Source organism: Halyomorpha halys, unplaced genomic scaffold (genome assembly GCF_000696795.3).
Source record: "Halyomorpha halys isolate HHAL.00 unplaced genomic scaffold, Hhal_1.1 Scaffold299.1, whole genome shotgun sequence".
Classification (NCBI taxonomy): domain Eukaryota; kingdom Metazoa; phylum Arthropoda; class Insecta; order Hemiptera; family Pentatomidae; genus Halyomorpha; species Halyomorpha halys.
Genome location: NW_027107963.1, coordinates 477,712 through 500,046, shown reverse-complemented (window position 1 = coordinate 500,046; position 22,335 = coordinate 477,712). Strand labels below are relative to the sequence as shown.

Genomic DNA, 22,335 nt, shown 5'->3' with positions numbered 1-22,335 from the left:
ATTACAAATTACTGCACACCTGATCCTTCACGGATTGTACTGGTTCGGATTGAATTGAATTTAATTACATCATATGTTCATTTAGGGATTTTTTGTCATTGCGAAGTCGACAGAGAGTACAGAACTACCTTAGAATGGAAAAACAAATCCTAAATGGCACAATATGGAGATATTCCACTTTGGCTTTGCAATGTTTTTTACATAACACCCTCATGTACTCATGCCTTCAATTAAAATATATAATTAATTAGAAACCCGTTGCTAACTTTTCTCCGCGTTTTATTAATCGAGTCTGACGTTCCCGTTTTCTCAATATGTTTCTCGGTCGACAAATTCTCGACGCATCCATCTTGTTGCTACTGTGACATGTATAGTATTGCGATACGATCAGACGTCATTCAATTGATTCATCTTTGCACCCTTTGTCTATTAAGTTCTCGATTAATTCTCAAGGCTACGGTTAACATTAGTAACTGTTGTTAAACCTAATACATGTGATGTGGTTTATGTTTATGTCGTGCCAAATCAAGCACTCACTATCTTGCTTTTTTACAAAGATCTTATTACGTCATCGCCAGTATCCAGTTCGTTGAGGCTGTAAGATATTGCTTTGTCTATTAAGGAATTCACTGGTGGAGACAGCTACTTATGAGGTTACTGTTTAAGGACCCTTAAAGTGACAAGAGTGTCCTAAGATTAATGCTAATGTATATATAGACAAAAACATAATAAAAAAAAAATTAAAAGAATACTAGAAACTTTTACGGATTTATGTAAAAAAAAAAAAAATTAAATTAAATCCGTACCTTTCCATACCAGCCCAGCCTTAAATTTTAGCTCGGGAGCAGAAGTATTCCCTTTATAAATTTCTTCGACAGAAGTTTGTTGCTAAATATATGGCTAAAATCTACACCCAACCAGACAATCCATCGAATGAGTGTTGCATACATACACTAAATAATAGAAAAAATCCACAGGCGCTAAAACTCTCCAAAAGTATAAAAGTCTTAAAAGTGACAGGAATTCATAATTCAATCTAATATTCCTTCATTTTTCAAAAACTAGCAATTGGGTGATGATAACTACATGAGTTTTCGCCCTATAAATCATAATATAAACAAAAATGAAATCAGCTTTACAAATAATTAATAAAATAAAAGAAACAAAAAATCTCTTAAAAATAAATTAAAAAATAATACATTTATATTTATAGGATAAATATCGATACTCTCCCTCTCCTAACTAATGCTATGAAAGTACTTATTAGAAGCAAAGGTGGCAATTTCTGAAGGAATTCCATATCGCGGAGTGCCTGTCAATGACTTCATTGCCCTCATTAAGCAGAGGATTAAATCGGAATGGAAACTAATAGAGGGAAGTGTTACGGATAATAAATTAAGGGAAATCAGAAGTGAAGTCTCCCTTTGGATATCTCTATTAGAAAGGTGCGCAGAGATGAGCTGATTTTCTGATGGCTCGCGATTCCCCACATGGATGTCAAATTTAACTACCAACGTTTCTAGCCCAATCAAGCTCCCTTAATTTTAATAAAGACTATTCCAGACATAACTGTGAGTGAAGATTGAAACTTGGATTAGGAGACGAGTGAAGATGTAGAATCCTTGGTCAAAAACATATATTTTTGTGTGTAAAATATATTCCAGTTGTCTAATGATAATTTTTAAAAAATACATGGTTGTTTAATTTCCCTTGGGGCATAGATTTCCCTTTTTTCGGAGAACGACCCATATATGAGGCAGTGGGACTGCTTTCTGTAGAGATTAGCTCGGTGCGGCCGTCAGCAGTGTGCAGAAAGTGGAACGCTTCTGGACCTGTTCTCCACTACCTCTACGTAATCCCTGTTAAGAAAAAAAAATACTCCCATTTAATATTAAGTCAAAGTTTTTAATTCTCATCGATTTAAAATTTTTACATATTACTCTAACATTATTTTAAAAACTTTTTTTGGAGTTCTATCAATGGGTAGATTCTCCCTCCACGTGTTTTTATCATGTCAATATGCCACCTACTGCAAATTTACTTGTATATATTTTTATACAGTTGTAAATAACAATAAAAAAATTATAAAAAACAACTTGTTTTTGTCTAAATCATAAACAGTTATCAGATTGTGTGTTAGTTGTAAGCAATGTTCAACAGAAATGTAAAAATTTTTTTTTCTTTATTGACATATAAAACTATAATACACCTAGTAATTTTGATGCTAGACCATAGTTGTTTGATACATGCATATAGAGAAACTACCCATTGGCAGAAAGTACCCAGCACTCTTTTACGTTAGTAGGCCATCTTCCTTCCAGGCGCCTCGTAGGATTGTCAGGAATGGAAGAGGATGCAAGTGGATTTGTCGGTTAGGGAATTTATAATGGAAGGATTTATATCTGGTTCGGGCTAGAACGGGTATACATGGAACATTAAGGTCTTTATGAATGATTTTTATGTGACCAAATAAGGCGCATTGAGGATTTTATGAAGGATTTTGTATTGTAAGGATTGGATACGAGAGGAATTTGAAGGTTTAGTGGAGCCTCGTAGTTCAACTTCTTATGTCCAAATAGGCCTTATTATAGTCTTGTAGATCACTCTTTTGTGGTTTGGAAGTTAAGACCCTTTGTCTAGTAGGTGCTGTATTCGGAATCGACATGCAGTTTTCTGTCTTCTGTTTTGTGTGAGGATTCCAGGTTAGTCGTTCGATTAAAAATAAATACGGAATACGATGTTCTAAAAATATTACTGCAGATATCTCCCTGCTGATAAGTTCAGTGTTTGATAAGCTTCATACCAACATGAGGATTAATCGATCTCTTTGATCTTCACTTTCTCAGGATTCTAACATACTTTAACATTTGTTACATTTGTTATATTTATTTTTAAAAATTATTTTTTCTCGCGTTAACTGGTGTTAGAACAAGTCTGGCCATATGCAGAAATAAATCCTTTCATAAATTTTAGAATTTTACAATAATTCGAGTTTGGTCCAAGAGAACTGCCTGTTAATCCGTGCCTGCCGCCGATGATATCAGAATCAGCCCATTCGTTGATCTTATGATTGGTATTCCACTACGCTTACTAAATGTTACAACTATGTTAATTAGGCTACCAATTTCTGATATTTTCATTGATTCTCATCCACAGTGGAGCTTATTTTATTCTTATTACGAACCGCAGTACTAATTTTTTTTAATTATTATTATTTTATGACTTATATTTTACATAGTTTCATTGTATTAAAAATAATATGGCTAGAGATGGGATTTGAAAGTTAGAATACGTATTCATGTTTTCCTAAATATATAATAAAAACATAAAAATATTAAATATGAAGAAATTCAAAAATAGGGAAATTCAACTTAAATAAGCCTGAAAATAAATAAAAATACGTGGGTATGATATTTCAAGAAATGGGGAACTTGCTAAAGAAATGGATGAGAAATGTTAGTTGGAATTTAAATTAACATTCCCACTAACGCCTGTTGAACAGATTCGATACCTAGGACTCCATCTTGACAAGAGACTTACTTGGAATCCAAGACTGAAACGACATGAAACTGCTCGTAGATTCCGATTGCTACAACACTTATTGACAAACGCTCTAAACTTCCCATTCACTACAAAAAATTAGTATACACTACAATAATCAGACCAATTTGGACATATGGAATTGAGCTCTGGGGCTCCACAAAACCATCAAATTCTTCCCGCATCCAATCGTTACAATCCAAAATCCTTGATGCTCCTTATTACGTCACAAATAAACTCATTCATAAAGACCTTAACATCCCATTCGTTGCAGATTTGACCCAAACCAGGTATGCGTCTTCTTATTCCAAACTCCTTAACCATCCTAACCCATTAATTCTTAATCTTTCATCCTTAACAATCCCTGATAATCCTCCGAGGCGTCTGAAAAGAAGATGGCCCTGAGACCTTCTAGTTTAAATTAATGTTTGAAGTACCACCAATGGGTGGTTCCTTCCCAAGATTTTCAAGTGTATATGAAACATACTACATATTTACCTATTGTATTATTTTGTACAGTTGTAAATTACAATAAATAAATAATTAAAAAAAAAAATTAACTTTCTTTACATTGCTTATTTATTTTGAATAAATAAGTCGGAAAATAATTGAGAACTATCAATGCTGTAATTTTTATCTAAAAATTTTATTATTTTATTTTCAATCAAAATTTCATATTCATTTGCAAATATGCAATGCAAAAAACTATTACTCCATCGAAGATAAACATTATAAACTATTTTATAGCACATTAAACTATCTTTAATTTGAGTGTTGACTGACATCTGTACATCTTATGGTTCCTGAGATATAGTTTTTGATTAATCAGTATTGTCCGAACAGCTCGAAATCAACATTTGTGATATTATTTTGGAAAAAATCATGAAATCGAATATTCGTACTAAGATGAAGGTCATAAATTACTTTATAGTACATTAAGCTAGCTTTAATTTGAATGCTAATAGACATCTGGAAGTTTTATGGTTCCTGAAATATAGATTTCCCATAATCAATTCGCTAACTACTGATGTTTCAGTATATATTTTATGAAATATTGCTTTTTTTTATAACACCTTCTCGGAAAATATTTGACGTAAACAGTGGGCTCATATTTTAGCAAATTTACTCTACTTTAAAAGATATTCTATTACGTTTTCTTGTGTTGTAGATAATTTTAAACATATGGAACTCTGAATGAAAAAAATATTTAACATTATGAAACAGCCGCCATTTTGTATTCCCCTTTACTATACTTGACTAACTTATAAACTTTGACTTGTAATTATTCGTAGTTTTCATTAAAGTAATAAAAAATTGAAGTGAAATAACTGACTTTTTAACGAGGCTCTTATAATATAAATGATGGATGGACGTAAACAATGGTTTTATTTAATAGTTACTATCTTTTAATTTTTCCATTTAGATTGGTGGTTATTTATTAACTATGTTTTTGACAAAATTGATTGACCGTATTATTTCAAATAATGAAGAAAACTATTTATTTGCTGACGTTTCGCTCCACTTTTTAGAGCTTTATCAGGGATTTTCCATTTAAAAGATATCGAAATACAATCGTTCTTATAGAACTTACCTACTGGTCATTCAGTTAACTGGTCTGCATTTGATCCATTCTGTTCTCTATTGACCTGCTTTGCTGCCGCAAGATCTGGTTCTTCACCTATCTGACATACGTTTTTATTTACGACTTAATGATATATTTTTAATGATAATTAATATAAGATTTGGAATCAGTACGGTTCATTATTTATTATTTTCTTTAATCTGCTAAACCTACAAGATTGATCTGCTTAATATGGTTTTGTTTTGATCTTATGGGATCCAGAGATGTGAAGTGTCTCTACTAAATAAAGTCTGGGATCGAATGAGGCCTTGATGAGCTTCGTATATTTTATTCATTTTCAGTTTCTGTTCTATCTTCAGTATCATTCCAAAAATGTTGTGTTTCTATGTATTGAAGGGCCTGGACGTAATAAACTTTATTACATTAAAATTCACAACCGTTGTGATAGGGCTGGTTAAATTAGTTGATAAAACTGAATATTATAATAATATAATAAATTTTATATCTTACTATTATTATCTAAAAAAATAAGACAAATCAAGTAAACTTTAAGAAAAAATATTCAATCCAATTAAATTTTCTATAGAAAAAAAATAAAGTCATAACAAAAAAACCTAAAAAATAAAAAAATGGATAAATATAAATTGTGAATACGAAAGAATTTCATAATTAATTGGAAAAGAAATTACGTGAAAAAGGGTAGTAATATTCCAAAGAAATACTCGTAGAAACAAAAAAATAATGAGGTGTAGATAATTGACCATAGATTAATAATTGGAGATAGTCGGTAGGTGCGGTCAGCAAAAAGAACATAAATAAACAAAAAATATTTATTCATGCCAACGTTTCGATCTTCATCAGGGAGTTAGTAGCAAGGGGTCCCAGCTAAAACTTGAATTTTAGCTGCCCCCTGCTTAATAATGACTTTGGCGCACTAAAAGTTACTAACGTAACAACGGTTGATGAGTGTTGACACATAAATTATTGTGGACCAGAATGTAAATGTTTACCTTACCACTGTGGTTAGAATAGATTGCAACCTCATAAGATAACCTATCCTGGGCCCTGTTTCATAATAAAGTACTAACTAATACTATTAGTCTTGTTGATTTAACTTAATTCAATTACACCCACTTGTACAATAGTAACTTGTACTTTAGTACTTTTTAACTGCTGTAATATCACTAACAGTACTCCCTATTATGAAAAAAAAGTATTAACATAATTAGCACGTTGTTTCGATACTTGTATTTTGAACTAATACTATTAGCTTTCATTATGAAACAGGGCCCTAATTGAAATTTTATTGGCGAATTATATCTATATGGACCCTTACACGATCAATTTGATTGGCAGTAAAACGTTCAGATAGATCTTGTAGGGGTAATACTGATGAATTACGTAGGAAATGTTGTAATCAGATCATTCAGAATTTGAAGTGGTGAAGAGGAACCACTGGTTCATAACTTTAAGTTGGTAGGTTAGGTACTTTAATGTTTGTAATTGGTTTTGGTTTTGTTTTTAATTGTTTATTATATCAGTTTAGTTTATAGCGGTAAATGACATTATATGATAAAACAAAAACAAATAGAACTAACCTCAATATGACTCAACCAATCTACACGAAACTTGGGAGTGGTTTAGGGACCTATAAACTACATTAATGATCAAAAACTGGATTTAATTAAACTGGTTAGAACCGGAGATATAAAATAAAAAGGATTGAAACGTCTTTACCATTTTGAAACCAATATTTCGCCGATATAGCGGCATTAAATCTAAATAGTGGTAATAAAGGTTTAAAAAAATAGCTAACATTCGCCTTTCTTATAGTTGTATTAACAATGGACTTCGGGAGGAAATTCGCCTTTCTTATAGTTGTATTAACAATGGGCTTCGGGAGGAAATAAAAAAAACCCCAAATACATTAAGTTCAATTTCGAGTTTTTAAAAGTTTCTAGTTATTATTATTTTTTTTAATGGTTAATGATTTCAAACGGCGTTATAAGCGAATATAATTTGCTGTTTTATAAAACAAGTTGATCTTCTCAGGACCTAATTTACTGAAATTCTCATTATTTTTAATGTATAAAAAATCATTAATAGAATCAGTTATATTTTTTTCTTATTTTTCAGAACAAGACAAATCGATTGGCAAATAATAACCATGAAAAAAACGTTTACTTTCTCAGCTACGCGCCAATATCTTAGGTTTAAATGGAGAAATATTCAATAAAATATGTCTAAGCTGTCATCACGTTGTCTCAGAGGAAATGGAACCATTAGAGAAAAAGAGATATTGATCGGAACAAAATAATGCAAGGCACATTACTCATTCAAAGTTGTTGGAGGTCTTTCATTATATAAATATGAAATTATTTATGTAATATATAATATATAATTATGTATTATATAAATTTATATATACATATTTTCAATTTTATCGGATTTTTTTTCAAATACACATAGTTATAAAATAGTTGAATTTTCATTATTTAGAGTCCGGTTTACAAATCCATTTACTGTGCTTTCATCTTATTTCCTCCTCTATAAATAGATGGCGACCATAATAAGGCCATATATACACGACTGTTTAGTATTTCACAATTTATGAAACCTGTTAGAATCGATTCAAATCGGATGATTGCCTCTTAGTTTCAACATTTGACACCTGTTGATTTTTTTGTTTTTCTCTAATGAATTGACCATGACCTAGTCACTTGGTTGTGGAATCGACGTTTCTATGATAACTATGTCAAAACAAATTGTGAATTCACTTTACATATTTTATAAGTAGAGAACTTATAGCTGTAAAGCATTGAAAATATTTTAATCTAAATTATATAAATAACTTGTTGAGTTGCTTACGATTCACATCAATGAATTACTTTAAACAGTGTTCCCCAACTCTTAAAAGTTTGCGGAATCCTTTGACTTGAAAAAATGGCTCTCCTTCGGAAAAGTATTGAATGTGATGATTCTTGAACTTACATCTGAAGATATTTTTTTCTATTGAAAAGCATCAACTAAAGCTCAAACTACAGAGATGATAAACTCCAAAATATTATTATAAAAAAAATCTTCTTTTTGCCTTTCGCGGAAAACTCACTGTGAACCATTTCTTTGAAACATTATAATTTCAATGAATGAATGTGGGCATTATAGAAGGATTATGATTGAAATAAAATTTGTATGTTAAATAAATTTATTACTGCGTATTTAGAGCTGAGGGAGTAGCTTGTTACCTCCAAAAACAGCTTGCAGACTCACCGACATGCCCTCTACAACATAGGCGACATGGATACGGACCATATTTTATTGTGTGTAGACCTTAAGAATATACAACAAGATACAAACCAACTTAAGGCAAAAGTGAACTTAAAATGGGCCGCGAGGGGAAAAATGATTTAATAACCTATTTCATGTCGCGTAGGAAAAATTAAATAAGTACTTTGTATTAGAGCTGTCGAACTTAATTTTTGTTATTGAAATGGCACTACTGCACTAAACAACCACAGACCTACTTAAACCGCAACAAAAATGGCCGTTCTGAGAGCCCTATCTTATTCTAAAATGCATCTATCTCTTCACATTAAGAAAAATGAGAGAGAAGAAAAATGAGTTGGATCTTTCGGCGGGAACTGCTGGAGCAGAGCACCCCAACTCAATGTTCCAACACCTCTTGCGCTGTCGGTGGGTTGGTTGTCATGAGCTAAACAACTCCTTTAATTCTCCTAGTGACACCAGCAGAAAAAGGATTGCGATCAGGCGGGTTTGGAGAGTGCCAGGTGTGGACATACATGGAGTACTCCCGAATATGATAACCTGGGAAGTCTGCTAATACCGCTGTTCGTTTAGCGGCATGGGTTAGTTGGGCATTTCGATGAGGTCATGATACTAAAGGCTCTTAATTCTTAAAGGCTCATAATACCTGCATTCTAACGTGTGGTTTAGGTTACTCCCACGTTCATAACTATTTCCAAAACCTTCATTAATGATTGTTCATTTTAATTATATTATTTCAATTTCTTGAAACAAGGTAATTATTTATTAAATAAATCAAAAATTCATATCCATTTTTGTCTCAACACTTTATTTTTCACCAGTCCAACGTTTCGGCCTTTCTAGCCATCCTCAAGGACATCTAAATATTTAACAGCTTATATTATATCTTCATTTTTAACACTTACAACAACATCATTACTCACTATATAATATAACATACCTTCAATACAAACTCTTCCTCACATTAATTTACAATTTATATTGCAGGCTATTCTGCCCAGGTCATTTTCTTTATTATAAGTTAAAAGCCTATTCAAACAGTCAATTATTTGAGAGTCATATTTATTATTAATAAGCTTACTAAGCTCAAGTCTAGTTACCTATTTTTTTAAATTTAAAATCATTAATATTTAATTTTTCTTATATAAGATTATCCAAAATTAATACACTACCATTTATAACCTCCTACTCACACAGGTCAGCCTTGTTTTAAAATTAATTTATTTTATTTTAAATTGCATTTTTGTCTCAATTTGGTATTTATTCTAATTCTCAAAATTCCATTATTACATTTAATTTTAAATAGTAACAAATTCCTCCATTTATTTTTATAAATTTATTTTGCTTAATATCTGCTAAAAAATCTGATTGTTCATTTATTATCTGTTTATTTAATACGTAAAAAAAAGATGTAATAATATGCCGTTGGAAAGCCAAAAATTTAAAAAAAATATTATCTAACATTTAATGACTTAAAAAGTAATAGAGAGTGCGAATAAACTGAATTTATAAATAAATCCATTTGTTCCCGTGATTATTATGACAATAATTAGTTTTTGTTAACCAGAAAATTAATGTCTTCTCCAAGTAGTCTGGTTAGTGAACGTTTTATGATATAAAAAAATTATTTAATTGAAATAAATCAGAAAATAGAAGTAAGGTTTTGAAAATAAAGAGAAAAAAAATTGCTTATTACAAAACAATTTCCTGGATATATGAAGTGTTTGTATGGATAAGAACAAATCGCTTGGGGCTTATAGAACAGATAATGAAAAAATCAATAATCTACTCAGATTACATTCCCTTAAGCGCTTAATTGCTGTGAAAATTAATTAATCGGCAATCCACCGTTTTATTGTGATTTTGAATATGTTCCTGAGAAATAATTTGCGCTTTGAGTTCTGGGAAAGAGGTTATTAAATGACTCAAGTGAAGAGTTTTTCTTTTTCTTAATGTTTTTTTTTTAATAATGTCTCATACCTAACTACAGCTGTACAGGAAGGAGTCCTATGCAAGAAATTCATCTAATAGAACATAACTCTGGAAAAAAAATTAAAAAAATTAGTTGTTTTTTGTTGTTATTTTTCGCATATAATTCCTAAAAGGTGCATCCTAATGAAACAGTTACAGTTTAAAAAATTAGACATTATTAAATTTTGTGTCGCATATGTACCAAAACATATTAATTCGGTTTAGTTATGTCGTAAACCTTAAGCCATCTACTAAATTTATTTTTTATGTTTATAAAAATGAGATACATTACTGCATATGAATCATAACTTGGTTACTAATTTGTTACCTAACTTAATAAAGTAACGCATTAATACATTTTTGTTCGAATTGGCCGTTATTTAGTTGATCGCCATGAAGTCCTTAACAATGGATCTTATTGAAAAAGTTAAAATAAAACAAATTAAAGAACATTAAATTATGCGCGGAATGAGTGCCATAATGTAATAATTTGAAAAAGTGGTATGGTCTTAAACCACCTGTTCTAGTTGTATATTGGGTTAAAAAAAAACTGGTACTGAAATAAGGAAAAACCGGAACGATGGTTTACGACCATAACAAACGGAATTACCAACAAACGAAAAGATGGTTTTCGACGATGCCGCTTAATCAAATTATTACTTTATGAGACTTATTCGACGCATAATTTAAAGTTCTTCGATTAGTTTTATTATATTTGTTTCAGTAAGATCTACCGTTAGGACTTAAAGGTGAAAATTCGGAAATAAAGAACTATTAGAACGAAAATTTCAAATTCGTTGCTTGATTAAATTTATTACTTAATTAGTAACCGTTTAAGGACCGCCAGAAATGCGTTTCCGTGTTAAGTTTATATTATACGAGGAGAAGATGGTTGGGGGGTGCGGTCAAAATAAAACACAAATAAGTTGAAGTAACTTATTAAATCGTGCCAACGTTTCAGCCAGAATTTCTAGCCTTCATCAGTGCTAAGAACAAAACAAGATAACAACCAATGAATACAGAAAAGAAAAAAGAAAACATAAACAAAATGACATAAGGTAAATAATTGTACAGAATGGAATTAATAAAATAAAGTGGAAAATAAAATGTATACATAAGTAATTGAATAAGTAGGTAAAATAACATAAGTAAGGAAATAACATAAAAATTAAGTTATATAATGCAAAGAAATATGAATATATTAGTTTATTAATAATTTTAAAATTAAAATTATGGAAAGAAAAATAAAATTGAGAGAAAGAAAATATATGTAACAAATGAAATATGTAACCATAATATTAGATAAAGAGGCGATATATAAGTAAAGTTTAACAAAAGAAATGAATAGAAAAAAATAATAACTATATGTAGTAAACATAACTAATAACGTGGGTAAGGAAAAAGTGAGAAAAGAATAGAAAAGGGGGCGGGATAAAGATAGGGGGTTGTGTATGTAACTTTGCACTTGTTTTCCCTAGAGTAACACAATCAGCTCATTAAAATAAAAATGAAGAAATGTATGATTTAAGTTAACTATTCAACTATTTTTTGGAAAATAAATCAAAGGAAAATAACAAAAGGTGTATATATACTACTATGATATAATATGAAAATATATAGTCTACATTTTCCTTCTAACAAATTAATCTAAATGGTCCAACATTAAATAATACCTGGATTTTTGGTTTTGATAGCCAAAGACATCAGAGATGGAGGTTCCAAATTCCTTTTATTCAAAAAAGGTACAAAAATATCTTCAAAAGACATAGTTTGAGGGAGGATTCAACCTCATACACTTATTGAGTTTAATACTAATAACCATAGGGAAGGTAGATGTTGAAAGAAACGTGACAGAAAGGTTACAAATAAGTTAAACACTTTACATAGAAGAACTTCAAGGTCTGCTAATAAGAAGCTATAGTCACTAGGAGCAAAGTTGGGTTAATATCTTCCGAGAGAAACTTTTCGGTTTCCAAAAAATCGATTATCCAGATCAAACTAAGGTTAAAAATTTATAACAAAAATATTTAATTGTTTTCTTTACAATACTTTAAACTGAAATAAATCTTAGTCTTTTCAGAACATTATGTTCTTATTAAAAAAATCACTTTCATGTCTGTAAATAATTTTTGACAACTGAAGAGTTCCATCTAAAAATGCTGTAAATTTTTTTCAATCTTTTCAGAAATAATAAAAAAGCCATCTTAACTTTGATCGAATCGCAATATCATCAGCATTAACGCAAAATAGCCTTCGTTGAGGATTTATTAATACCGGTCTTCATTGCAACCATCAGTTAAAGTTTATGTCGGAGTGCATGATCAGAGCTTATTTAAAAAATCTAATAATGACTGTAAAGTTACAGTCAAAAAGTTTGTTAGAAATATTTCAAATAAAAATCATGTCAACCATAATAAATAATGTCACGTACCTGTATTATGCTCCGACAAAGCAGTTGCAGCTATTAACATCGTGTAAACTAAGACATTTGCTGTCGTACTATCAGGACTTACTTGGTGGTATACATGCTGTCTGAATGAATACATTATCTGGTTAATATGGTTACTACAATCACCTGCTATACCTCTCTATTTATGAAATAAAAGCTTATTCTTTCTCAATTTTTGCATTACAATCGCTTACATTTATTTTTACTTCTTATTTGGGAAGTCTATTACATGTTCTTTCAAGAACGTCGCAGAAGGCACCTTTTTTCTTTCAACTTTCTCTTCAGTCGGGGTAACTACGCGTATTGCAATATAGAAATATTGTAAAATTTTCCTTCTGTTCTGATAGAATGTTTTTTCTTAATTTGATGTATTTCAAGAACTACATTCCCTAGAATGGGATATGTTCTCTACAGGGATCGTCCTACAGACCGTCCCAAAATTAGTAGGGCTGTTACAAAATAACCCCAGTCTCTGGGACAATCTACGTAATACTTTAAGGTTCATAAGATATGCCATTATAAAAGCAAAGCAGCGATAAATTCATTCATTAACCACTTCGAAACAGATGAGAGCAAGTTATAGAGAGTTATTAACTTAGAATGTTGTTTCTAAAGTATTTTTTTCTATTATCCCTGTTTACTTGTTCGTTCTCCTTCAGGATGGTTTGTTTAATGTTTTTCCATCACATCTTCTGAAGGATCTCTACATTTACCCAATGTTTCTTTTTCTAACTCCTTTGGAGCGTATTTATTAGTAAACTCCTAAGATTCCACCAAACCAGAAAATCTAGACCTTTTCCTAGGCATCATTGCCGTCAATCAGTCCGATGTTCCAATACTGAGTTTCTTTGGCAATGTAAGAGTGAGAGGAGTCTCTGTACCTAATTATCAACCTTAAGGACTAGTGGTTTATTGTGGCCCGAAGTCCCGGACGATGGGACTACCTCTTCCCAACCCTAGGTTTAATTATTATACACATCAATATTCTTTTATGATGCAAGAAAAGGAAACCAAGGTCGCAGAAGGGGGGGGGAGCTCTCTTCTTTTACAGATCAACTTACAGCAAACGTTTAAATAGATTTTAATTAATTTTTTCACAAAAGTGTTATTGATTAATTTTAAAAATATATTTTTTAAAATATGCAAATTGAATGGATGGTATGATCAATCAATAACCTTAACTTAGAGTAAACAAAGAAGTTTACTTTGTTGGTTACTGATAAGGGAGATATGTTTATTTGCGTTACATAGTTTATTGCACCATTACTTACTTTAAAATGATTGGAGAATTTAATAGTGTTGCTAATGAATCATCTGACGATCAGAAGCAGTAAGTATGTTGTGATGTCATTTATAGATTAGGTTTTATATCAATATTCTTTATAATTGTTTTTCTTTACACCAGTGTGTTCATGTTCTACAGCTCTGTAAGTTGCAGTGTGTTGGTAAATTTCGCGGCATTATGAAAAATAATCAGTATAATTAGCCGATTTTAACTTTTAAATGTTACTTTTGATATCTTATCAAACCAGTGCACTAATTATTTACGTAGGTAATATATCTATGTAATGCTTATTGATGTTATTTTTGCTTTAAATATATTAATCATTAGTAGATATATTCAATGATGTTCATTTCCATGGTTATTACATCATCCATTGTTCAAACTAAGTTACATAAGTATTGAATACATTATAATACGGAATGACCACAAACATATAATTTTTGAAAAATTTCCCTATTTATAGTATCATAATGTGATATAAGGACCAAGTCGTATACAAGTGATTAATGGCATTTTAGTCATGTCTCATCAAAGCTATCAAACAGTAACAAGACCTATCTAATTTAATTTATTAAGAAAGATATGCCATTGTGAGAATATTTTAAATTTTAGTATCCGTAATAATAAAATTAATTAATAGTAAATAAATATAAGGATTTAAAAGAAAAATATATTTTGTAAACTTTCAACGCATTGAATGTAGGATATTTAAATAAAATGATATGTTGTGATTAAGAGCAGGTTTGCTCAGTTCGCTCCAATCACTGGCTAAAAATTTGTCTTGTTGTTTATCAAACGTAAATACGGACGTAAAAAGTAAATACCGTGTCTTCCAATTAAATTTTTTTTTTTTTTTAATTATGATTATTCTATATTTTGTAACTTTACATATGCCTTTTGGGATGTTGTGTAAATTTGTTATTCATTAGACAACCTCCGCACAGAATCAGTAGGAAGAGAAACCTTCTAATGAAGACAATCCTGACATAAGGTATTCATGGACTATAGTTTAACATGTTAAAGCATGTTTAATGGAAAAACTTATGTTAAATGGATAAATATTTCATTCTTTTACCATGTTAAAACGATATAACATATAACATGGTTGAGAGTGTTACCTAGGTTTGTTGAATGGAGAATGATGTCACGCATTAGACCAGCTTTGTCACCGTTGTTTGTTGTCATGTTCGGTTACTTGCTCTTAATTTGTGATTGTATTGTTTTGAATGTTTTGATATCTAATAAAGTAATGGATCCCAATAATAATAATTTAATGACAGTTGTCAATTATCTCATCTGGATTCTCTCCCTCAAAAGTTAGAAGATCTAGGCACTGTGGCCAAATTTTTATACTTTTACTTTTCACTCAATTAGGTGATAATGTAATAAATTACTTTAATCAAAACGTAAAATTGAACAATAACATGAAGTTTTGGTAAAAAAAGTTGCTCAGAAAATCCGCTCGGAGCTCTTATCCATTTATCATTTAACAGTTCATTACAAAAAATTAGTATACACTACGATAATCAGACCAATTTGGACATATGGAATTGAGCTCTGGGGCTCTACCAAACCATCAAATTTCTCCCCCATCTAATCCTTACAATCCAAAATCCTAAGTAAAATCCCTGGTGCTCGTTATTACATTACAAATAAACTTATCCACAAAGACCTTAACATCCCATTAGTTGCAGATTTGGCCCAAAACAGAAATGCGTCTTTTCATTCCAAACTCCTTACCCATCCTAACCCATTAATTCTTAATCTCTCATCCTTAACAATCCCTGATAATCCTCCGAGGCGTCTGAAAAGAAGATGGCCACGGGACCTTCTAATTTAAATTAATGCTTGAAGTACCACCAATGGGTGGTTCCTTCCCGAGATTTTCAAGTGTAAATGGAACATACAACATATTTACTTATTGTATTTATTATTTGTACAGTTGTATAGGGTGTTTTTTTAAGCCCGATAGAACTTGAAATTGTAAAAAATAACACAAAAAATTAAATTGTAATCAAAATGTTTTTTTTATTCGAAAGATCAATACGTGACATTAACATTTGAAAATGATTTCGGGCATATGGGCACCGCGGCTGTTCTTGACGAAGCGCATTCTGTAAAATTGTGTTCAGCGATGAGGCGCATTTTTGGCTTAACGGGTTTGTTAATAAGCAAAATTGCCGCATATGGTCGTGCGATTTGACACCTCTCGATTATTTCCTGTGGGGCTACGTGAAGTCACTGGTTTATGCTGATAAACCAGCAACAATTGACGCCTTGGAGGCCAGCATTGTTCGTGTTATTCGTGACATACGGCCAGCAGTGCTCGAAAAAGTGGCCCAAAATTGGACGTCCAGAATGCGCCTCGTCAAGAACAGCCGCGGTGCCCATATGCCCGAAATCATTTTCAAATGTTAATGTCACGTATTGATCTTTCGAATAAAAAAAAAATTTTGATTACAATTTAATTTTTTGTGTTATTTTTTACAATTTCAAGTTCTATCGGGCTTAAAAAAACACCCTATAAATCACATTAACCTAGTGTAGCAGATACCTGACCCAGATGCGTTCCAGTCTTCTTGATAAATTTTGTCGTAGTGTATCAGTCGGTAATGTTTGTACCAGTAGGTTGGGGTGACCTATGAGTGAGTCATGGAAAGTTTTGTACTATTTTGTGTGTATATTATGTGATCATTAGTTTGTGTTGTAAAAGGGACTCGTGCGATTTGGACAGGAAGTCCTCCGTACAATTTTAGGATCGATCTGAGATCAGAGCCTTAACATATGGAGGAGAACTACAGCCTCTACTTCCTAGGCTCCACAATAACATCAATAAGTAATCAACAGGCTGAAATAGACCAGCGTAAAACAAGTGCTAACAGAGCCTTGTTCTCTCTATCAAAAATGCTGAAATCTCGAAAAATCTTAGACAAAGGGTGTAGAATGCCAAGATAAAGTCAGCTCTGATATTCGGCTGTGAGATATGGGCTCTAACTAGTACCCTAGAAGTTTGGTTTGAACGGAAAGTCCTCCGTACAATTACAGGAGCTATCTGGAATCAGAGTCTTAACACATGGAGGAGAAGAACAAACAGTGAACTGCTTGTAGATACTGTTTGTCAATATCTCATCATATGAAGGCAAGGAATTTAAGATAAGCGGGACATGTGGGTCGAAGCAATCCCTCAGGACGCCTCTACTCAATGATTAATACCACTAAAGTTGGTAAGAGACCAAATGGGAGATCAAAAACTAAATGGATAGAAAGAATCAACAAATATGCGAAAGAGCTGCATGCAGCAAACTGGAAAGCAGTAGCCCAAGACCAGGCAGGTGTGGAGAAGGCTGATTCGGGTGGTCAATGATTTACAAGGTCTGTAAAGCCAATCGAAAAAATAAGATTAATAATAAAAATGAATATATTAAAAATAAGATATAAAATATACAAAAGATAAAATAAAATTTTAGAGTGTCAATAACAGAACTGATAAACATAGAATTTATATCCTTCAGCAGCCTGGGCTTCAGTCTTCGGGTTGTGGTTGCGTTTCCCAAGTTGTAGGTCCCTAGGAGTGGAACCTTATAAACCTTCTATTGATGATATCCTCTATTGTCTCTGTTGGTATCTTGTCTCTATATTCCCGATCCAATTGGCTGTTTCTTACAAACCAGTAGTCCATTGCCTTACCAGTGAGCTGCACACTCCAACATTTAAACAAATAAATATCACCTCCCTGACTTACTGATCACTGTTTCTCATCTCATAATGACTACGAAGCTGAAATTTCTAAAGGCTGAAATTCTTCCTCTAGAACTCCAGTTAGGCTAGGTTGTATACAAAAAAAAATGAATGGGGAGTTGGTAATAAAACCATCCCTAAAACTTCTACGAAAAACATGATTTGCGATCATTAATCATGTAGAATTCATTCCTGTGGGTTTATGGCATTAATGAGAATTTAAGATTTGTTATTTTATTTATTTATTTTTTTTATTAGAAATAACAAGTATTTGCGGTATTAAAATGTCTTATCCTATGAAGGTTCTCATTAATATTACACCCGTAATAATCTTTATGGGGTTTTAGTTATGTGTAATAAAACACCGTTTGATAAGGACTGATAAATCCGTTTTTTTTCCAGCCTGTATGATATTTTTAGTGAACTTAAAAATGTTAATATGGATATTTGTTTAATTATCAAGTAAAATTTTTAAATATTTTGATTTATAGTTGGTTGTTATGTTAAATTTAATGTATTGTCAATAAATAAATTTATATATATAAATAGTAGACCGTATAATTTCAAATAATGTAGACGATAGTCAGGGATGCGGTCAAAAGAGAAAAAAAATAGTTAACAACTATTTTTGTATTTAAGAACTATTTTTGTTTCTTGTTACTGACATTGCTGGTATAACCAATTCATTGCTTATTCTGTTCGTGTTTAGACATTACACCATGATGATAATTAAAAAAAAAACTCATTTTTTTATATTGGTATCAAATGATATTTCTATTCATAATCCATGGCACTTAGGATAAAACAAAGCATAGAAGATAATAAAAATAGAAGACAAAAAATCCAAGGAATTGACTCATATAAAACGACTTAAAAAATTATTTCTATCATTAATACTCATGAAGTGATTCCGAACTCACTCCAATGATTTATGGTTCTAATCCACGTAGCCGCACTGAATTAGTTTTGTGGATTTTATTTATATCTTAATCGTTCGATTTATTTGCATGTCATTCCAAATCGATATTGGCCTATGTGACTCGGGCGTGTTTGCTTAACTTCCGAATTATCTTATATCCTATTCCTTCTTAGTTACGGTATTTTTAAATTAAAAAAAAATTAATAAGTTGTGAACCTAATATATTTTTTATTATGATTGAGAATTGCTTAATTGCTTCAATGTTCTCATATATCTATAACAGGATTGTCCATCATACGGCCCGCGAGAGCGTATTAGACAAAAAAAAAAAAATTTGAATCGCCCCTTTTTTGAAAGAGAATTTATAATTTAATATAAACAAACTTATACCAATTATGCTGGTTTGTTAGTTAATTAAAATTCAACGTTCGAAAACGTTCCTATGTGAAAGTGTGTTTTCGTCAGTGAGGTTTATAAAAAAATAGAAATAAATTACCTGATGTCTTAACTTAATCTCATGAGGTTGGCTACAACAGAACTAGAGTTAGATATACGTTTGTTGGGGAGCGCACCTGGTCAACCACAATGTTCGCACTAAATATATATTTTGATTGTCATTACAATATTATTGTCCATTGATTTATTATTTATTTATATTTGATTTATATAAAGAAATATTACTACTTTTGGTTTTAATAACTTTACCTTACACACTAAGCTTATTGATACTTTAAAGAATATAATTATTATATGGCCCACAACCTCGTTGAAGTTTTTAATTTTGCCCCTTAAGACTTTGTAAGTTGGGTAACCCTGATTTATAACGCAATATTTCTGATTCATTTTTTTTAAAATAATTTAAATAACTGTTACAGATCCATAGGTTAAGTAGATCATCTTTTTTTTCGAAAGAGATTTTTCGATTGCTTTAAAATTTAAATAATACGAAAATTAATGAACCCGTTCTATACATCAAGGAAGTCACGGATATCCGTTGGCACAAAAGAACTGCTACAGGTGGCACTAAAACTGATATAAAACCGGTTCTTTCAACCGTCAGTTCGGATGCAGAGGTCGAAGAACTGAATTCTGTCCGGTCCTGTGCTGATAAAATTTTAGAAATGTGTATTCGATCAATAGCCACTAGCAACAATTGTATATCTTGATTTTTTGCCATCTATCTGGCCGTGGCACAGAAAAACCATCAACCAATTAAAAGTATTCAAATACGAGCTATTCACTTGTAATTCCATATTTCAAAGTCTAAGATGTCTGAAGGAGTGAAGTGAAAAATTGTTTACATCTCGGCTTTATCGTATTTTTGTTTTCTTCTTACGCCATTGAGCCAAGCTGTTTCTATCAAGCAGAAAATGTTGAAACTAAAAGCTACTCACATTTGCACCATGAGAAACGATTTTTTTTTAATACTAGAAATTTGGTTTATTTACAAAAAAAAAAAAATGGCTACGTTGTCATTGCCCATCAATTTTTAATAAACATAAAATCAACTAAAATTGATTTTCTGCTAAAATTCTCTTCGAAATTGAGAAATTTCTATATATAATTTGTAAATATGTATTTTAATATTTACTATGCCCAAACATTATATTGAAATATCAGCTCCTGTAATATGAGGCAAAATAAACAAAAAAAAAAAAAAAACTTAATATGTATTATAAACCAACAGACCTTATTATGTTATTATACTTCGCTATTGCTAGATTTGGGGACGTATATAGATTAAATGAACACCATTGAAAGTTTAATACCAATTAATATATTTAACTAAATATAAATAAATAAATTAAATATACATTATTATTTTTATGTATATACTGGATTAATTCTTTATTTTATTTATTTAGTTTATAGCGATAAATAACAGTATTTAATTTAACTACATGGTAACAATTTATCAGGAAAATATTGTGAATATATTTAATAGAAACCTAATGAATAAAATATTTAATTTCTCTTTACACTTTACTAACTGAATTCCATAAAAGAGTAATACAAATACTGCTCCATCTCTCATTACTAATATCGATCTAGTAAGAACCTATTTAGGCAATTAAATATCATAACAATTATAATTTAGAATTTTCGGTGTACAGCTTTTAAATTATAATAAGAAATTAACCAATTTCAAAGCTTACCTGGATTTTACATTTTTTTTCAATATAGGTAAAGGTTAAATAGGCTGTGTCTGAAAAATTGTCGAATTCCGATTTTTTTTTTTCCCTGTGAGTTCAGATTACATTAAAAAAAAAAAATTATCGTATTGTCATTTATATCATGTATAAAATATGAATAGTTATTATATAATTATTTTTCTTTTTATGTAATAACCTTCACTGTGCTTCAATGATCGTACTATATTAAAACAATTCAGACCGACTGACCTATCAGAGTGCGGTTAAAGATTTTTAAGGAGTGAAACAAAGTCGATATTTGTTCTTATCACCAGAAGAAACCCTTAAATGAAGGTTTGAAGCATGAAAAACAAAACTTTATAGGCCAAATTATTCGCCTACATTCGAGAGAACTGAGGGATTTCAGTTGCTATAAACCTACAAAAAAGCGACAGGATACATTTTGAAAAAAAAAAAAAAACATATAAATTGGTCCAGTATTACTAAATACTAAAGTTTATTATTGAAAAATATTCCAACTATTAGCTTTTATATTTATAGATTCAAAATCACTTTCAATCACTTCAATAATTTTCTTTTAAAATAAATTTCAATGAAAATGCACTAATGTTGCTAAACTCTAATATCTTTTAGTTTTCAAACGGTATGAATAGTTTCCAATCTAATATGTTATACTGATTGTCCACTTCTCAAAAGTAAAGATTTGTTTTTTAGATAAAAAGAGAGAGAGATAAAAAGACAGTGAGAATCGTGTGATCAATTAAGGGAAAGAGCCATTCCTTCTTACAGAAGGCGGTGTTCAGGGTTGCGGTCAAGAAGAATAAAAATAGTTTCTAACTATTTATCGATTTCCCATGTTTCTACCCGGAGTGTAATAAGGTCTTCAACAGGGCTCTAGTGATGGGTGGATAAGTACACAATGGACAAAGCTACTTTGATAATTGAGGTTGTTAAAAAGTGGTGAAATGTCAGTAATAAATAAATAGTTGAAACTTATTTTTTCTTACCTTTACTATAGCTCTGACCATTTTCAAATTCACAAACGGTCAATCCATATTGTTCAATTACCGCTGTCTTGGGTTAACCAGATTATGCTTTGAGTATAATTATAAATTGGTTCTGAATTTTATTGAGTGGACTGTATTTTATGGATTTAAAAATAAAGGAAACATGGTTAAATAGTGAGATTAGCCTCTATTCTTGTATCATTTATAACTAAGAATAGGATTTTTATGTGCTAAAAAATCCTAAATATGTACATAAATATGTGCTAACAAATTGTCAAATATTTAAAAAAATATGTAATTAATATGTATTTATAAATTTTGTATTATTCAACAATATGAATTACTAATTGATTAGTAATTTCATAACTTAAAAAAGTTACATAAATATGTATTTATTATATATTAT

General features: G+C 30.7%; 1 protein-coding gene and 1 long non-coding RNA gene across 2 annotated transcripts in view; one reads left to right on the top strand and one right to left on the bottom strand.

Annotated features, from left to right (window-relative positions):
* Positions 1-22,335, top strand: part of LOC106680914 (PIH1 domain-containing protein 1) — a 93,036-nt gene that overhangs the window by 31,092 nt on the left and 39,609 nt on the right. The gene's annotated exons all lie outside the window — the stretch shown is intronic.
* On the bottom strand, positions 1,771-14,151 carry LOC106680915 (uncharacterized). The gene is made up of 3 exons (XR_001343161.2): positions 12,810-14,151; positions 5,132-5,222; positions 1,771-1,859 (listed from the first exon to the last, which is right to left on the bottom strand). It is a non-coding gene; the product is annotated as an uncharacterized lncRNA (long non-coding RNA).